At 33.6% G+C, this 5,376-nt stretch overlaps 1 long non-coding RNA gene across 2 annotated transcripts; it reads right to left on the bottom strand.

Annotated features, from left to right (window-relative positions):
* Positions 765–1,751, bottom strand: LOC110012934. 2 transcript variants are annotated; one of them, XR_002288090.1, is made up of 3 exons: positions 1,386–1,751; positions 1,201–1,300; positions 765–1,118 (listed from the first exon to the last, which is right to left on the bottom strand). It is a non-coding gene; the product is annotated as an uncharacterized LOC110012934 (long non-coding RNA). The 2 variants fall into 2 exon arrangements; XR_002288091.1 differs by having other exon boundaries at positions 1,204–1,300.

Here is a 5,376-nt window from a genome sequence, read left to right as displayed (position 1 = left end):
TCAAGCATTCACCGTATTTAATCGAAAATGAGGAATGGATCTAAATCCGTCTCTGCGGGTGGCGCTATAAAAACATAGGAACGGTTTAAGGAATACCATTCCAGATTGGGATGGTAACTGCATCAGTTCTTGGTACATGTTCCTAATATCATTCAGGCCGAAAAGTTATTAATTTAGCAATTGAAATAGTCTGGGATGGTCTTTGGAACGGTTCATTATTGTTTTTACGTGAAACTTTGGAACTGTATTTGTAATACTCGTGAGTTAATTTTGGAACTGTTTGGTCTTGTAATTTAGGAGTGGACGTTGGAACATTATTTTGTAACATGTGGCTGAAGTTTGAACACATTTGTAGAACTACGTTAGTAACCCATGCAAGAATGATTTGTATAATTGGGAACACATATGGCATACTTATTAGTAATGTAGTTGGAGCGGGATTTGGAATGGTACTTTATAAAATTTGTAATATTTTGTTTAGCTTTACTAAACTTGTTCCTAAGTTTTGAATTTTATAATTTTTATTATTTATTAATATATTTAATAAATTTAAATGAATAAATAAATTTATACATTTTATTAAATTTTTAGATATAATTAATTTAATTAATTTTATCTATAAATTTAACTAATTAAATAAATATAAAATAATGGAATTTAATAAACTTTAAGAATCATAAATAATTTAAAAAAAATATATTAATATAAAAAAATATTTAATTACAAAAATAGGAAAAAAATATAAAACCTAATCTAAACGCTCCTCATCCTCCTTTTGATTGTCAGCTGGGGGATTTGTCGGAGGCGGTGCTACAGTTGACGAGGAAACCTGCATCTCCAGCATCATGTCCATCATGTCGACCATCATCATCTCGAGACGGTCGATGTGGTCTTCCATCGCTAGGTTTGAAGGTGGCAATGGCGATGTGAATGTGAGGCTAGAGACGTGGGCCTCATAATCAAGGCCGAACCCTCGACCCTTTGTTCTTCTCCCCGACTATAGCCAACAGCATCTGCTACTCCATCATTACGACTGAAGCCTCAGACTCGGCGGGGGCACTGAGGTCGTCAGTCGTAGGTTGGGGCTGACGATCCTCCAGCATCTTCTACAACGTCTCCTGTAAAACAAACAAAATTGTTAGTATTTTATTAAATTAATAATTAATTATTAAAAAAATAAACTATTTAGCTATTTACCACCACCTTTGTCGCCCTCGACCTACTCCAGCCGCCGTCCTCTTTGTTTTTATACAGCTCTCAAATAATTCATCTACTTGGGCGGCAGATCATGTTCTGTCTCCTATATAAGAAAAAAATAGTTAATTAATTAATTAGCATCCTATCTATAAATAATTTGAACACACAAAAAATTTATATTTACTTACCAACTTCCTCTTGCGTATGTCGATTGAGGAAGACCCTTCCGAAAAACAGTCAAGGACGATGTGGGGTTCGCTGTCCGATTCGCCTTATTCTTTGAGGACTCTTGCTAGAAGCCCTTGCTGGTCCAGTACCCCTGGATCTAGAGCCAGACCTTGTTGGCCAGCCATAGGTGCCTAACCAGACTGGATCGGGCGATTGAGAAAGTTTTCCTGATATACTATCCGGTCCACATGTGGAAGATCCGGAACATGGACTCATCGTCGCAGTCCCACCAGTAGGTCAATTGCAGTAATAAGATTAAGCAAAATATTAGTAAAAGGAATTAAACAATTAGGTTACATATTAGATAAAAAAAGGTAATTTAAAAGTAATTACTTTCATACTCTCGGACCAGAAATGCTAGTACTCTGGCAGCACCTGCCTCAAACATCGGTGGGGGAAATGTCTGCGCACGACCGCATTGATGCGCTCGTGAAACTGCCGGTCAGACTTTAAATATATTATAAATTAAACAATTAATTAACCTTTTAAAAATACAATAATGTATTATAAAAAAATTAGGTAAACCAACTTACCTCGCCTTATCAAGGCTGATGTACTGGAGCGCTAATGGGGGTGGGGGGTGGGTTGATGGTGGTGGTGAAGCAGCTGCCGGTGTGGCAAGCCGTTATAATACGTCATCCGAAGCCGTGCATCCAGCTCCAGATATACCAGCATCGTCTGAAGTCTGTGGGAAGGGGGACGGTGCGGGCGTACAAGGTGGTGTGGTGGTCAGGGGATGCTTCCCCAACCTGGGAAGCATCTGACGGTATTGGTGGCAATACCGAGCGACGCCCTCGACCACGCCGTAGAGGCGTTGTAGCACTAGACATTTTCTACACCAATTACATAAAAGTATTTGTCTAAATTTTTGGATTATTGACATTAATATGTCATTAATATATTAGCGGAAAAAAATTACGAAATTGATCTAAATGAATTTTTTGCTTATTTATATTATTATGTAAAAAATGTAAACATATATTGGGAATATTGCTCTAATTTATTTTAATTTTTTTAATATGTAAAAATATTAATATTTGAGAAATTGGTCTATATTAATTTTGTGAGTATATACATTATTATATAAAAATATTATTGGAATATGGTTGTAATTTATTTTAATTATTCTGATTAATAGCAAGAGTGTTAATATTGGAGAAATTGGCCTGAATTAATTTTGTGATTATGTACATTATTATGTAAAAATGATATTGGGAAATATTATTGTAATTTATTTTAGTTATTTTGATTAATATGTAAAAGTGTTAATACAGGAGAAATTGGCCTAAATTAATTTTGTGATCATGTACATTATTATGTAAAAATGATGTTGGGGAATATTGTTGTAATTTATTTTAATTTTCCAGATTATTATGTAAAAATTTATAAATGTATTATTGTTTATATTGCATTAATGTTCGTAAATGTTTTATTAATGTGATTATTATCTAAAATTTTATTAAGTTGCATAAATTACAGAAATTTGTGTAATAACACATAAATTGCATAGGATGGATAAATTTAACAAATTATTGCACAAATTGCTCAAATAATCGAAATTGTGTAGTAACACATAAATTGCATAAATTTAACATATATTGCATAAATTGCTTAAATTACAAATAAATTACAGAAATTACACATGTATTGCATAAATTTGTTAAATTACATAAATTACAAATAAATTGCATAAATTAGAACATAAACTACACATAAATAGCATAAATTACACCTAAATTGCATAAATTACACATAAATGTTAAAAAATACAAAAAAAATTTAGAAAGATATTTTCAAAAAACATTTCTGAAAAAAATTTCTAAAAATTAAAAATCGAATTTTTTCTAAAAACCAGTAATTTTTTATAAAAATTATGAAATGCTAAAAAAAATTACAGAAAATATTTTTTTCTTAAAAGCCCAAATTTTCTCGAAAATTTTGTCCAAAAAAAATTTAAAAATGGGGGGGGGAAATCAAATCGGCGGAAAAGATGCAGTGCAAGGCGGCGGACGGTGGGAGGGAGGCCAAGAGTCGCAGCAGCAGAGGGAGGAGAGGGTGGGAGGGAAAAAGAGAAGGAGGAAGGAAGGAGAAAGAAAAAAAAATCTGCTAAGTGTTCTATATATATTGAATTTTGGAGCGGGCGTAGGAACGATCATTTTTAAGTAACCCATTCTTACGTCTGGTCCTAACTTAGAAAACGACATTGTTTTTTGTGATGTACATTATTAAAAAAAAAATCGTTCCTGTTTAGTAACCGTGACTAATACCCGTTCCAAATAGTGCAATACATTGTTGTTTCCGTATAGTATTATGTAAACCGTTCCTCATTTAAGTAAATGGTTCCTATTTGTGTCTCAAATTTAATTTCCCAAAAAATTAAGGAAATTAAAACATATAGAAAAAATCGTCCCAGACATGTTAATGATTCGGAAAAAGTAGACCAAAAAGTAATTAAGATAATGTAAAGCATATAATGTTACGAATAAAATTTGGCAACTGTTCAACAGATAAAGTGTATTTGTATGTACAGAATTATTAGTCTTAGGTAGATTTAAAAAACATCTTATATTGTTGTATTGGATCGCGTAATCAGATCGTTGGATATTATCAAATCAACAAAATACTACATTCGATGATGTTTAAGACATTTTTGTTGTACGGATCCTGAGATATCATATCTGATACACAATGAAAGATGTTAAAAACGAGGCAACTGTCAATCAGACCGTCTTAATTTAGGTCGGACCGCTAGAAATGTTGACATATGGTTAGTGTTGTTATACATTAAAATTTAGCATTAATCAAGATCTCGAATGTAGAGATATCATAATCGAGAACGAAATGAGTATGATGACACTAGACTTTGGCACGGGCTCTGCAACACATTTAGGAACGACACTAGTAAAATACGTTGGAACCGAGTTAGCAACACATGTAGGAATGGGCCCAAGTAATTTCACTATTAGGAAAAGTCAAAAAGAAAATACCATCCCTAACTTAATTTTTCCTCCAGCTTTCCTTCTAGCGCGCAATTAAATTTCTTAGAACAAAAGTAGGAACGGTCAAATGTAATTGACCGTTCCACATTTGACCGATCCTACATTTTGGTTTTTCCTCCCTTTTTTTCTTAATATTTGCCATATTTAAAAGCGGGTTTAGAAATGGGTCTTGAAAATTTTGATATATGAAAAAAATATATTACTTAGGAAAGGTTTTAAAACTTTACATAGAAAATTACTATTTTTTGTTTAGAAAAAACATAAGTTTTTTAACTTATACTTCTACAAGGTTAAAAATAAGTACACAGACACTAATTAATGTCAATCATAATTAGTGTCTTCTACAATCTCGTACTCTTCGTCAAAGTCGTTATCAATCTCGTAGGCCACTGATTGGGATGTACCTACTTCTTGTTGAGTAGCAACAAAAAGATCAATGACTAATTGAATACCATTTGGGTCATGCATGTCATAAATATAGTTGTCCGTCGCAACTTGTGGACTAGAGAGTGCCTCATCCTCTTGAAATGCAATTTCAGTCCAATGCGAGTCAACGATGACTCTTCTGGCTCTTGTTTTGCAAACAACCATCCAGTCTAATTTGTCTCTCTTCATTCTAGTGTACCCCGTGTAGTATACTTGTACTGCTTGCTATGCCAGGATGAATGTTTCGTTCTTTTGGTATAATTATTTGAAGTTTACATCAACGAGGTGATAACAAGGATGTACCTTCATACCTCTCACGGAATCGACCCAGCGGCATCTAAACAGAACGATCTGCATGTTTGGAATAAGTGGGTAATCCAACTGAATTATCTCCTATAGAAGTCGCAGTCCGTGTTGGTATATGATGAGCTTTTGACGCACACCACACTGTTCATAGTGGACTTCTCTATGTTGTGCACTTCAGTGCAGAAGTTGTAGCCATTTACAAAGTAGCACGGGAACGTTG

This window comes from Sesamum indicum, linkage group LG11 (assembly GCF_000512975.1).
Source record: "Sesamum indicum cultivar Zhongzhi No. 13 linkage group LG11, S_indicum_v1.0, whole genome shotgun sequence".
In the NCBI taxonomy this organism is placed as follows: Eukaryota; Viridiplantae; Streptophyta; class Magnoliopsida; order Lamiales; family Pedaliaceae; genus Sesamum; species Sesamum indicum.
This window is presented reverse-complemented; position numbering and strand designations above follow the sequence as displayed.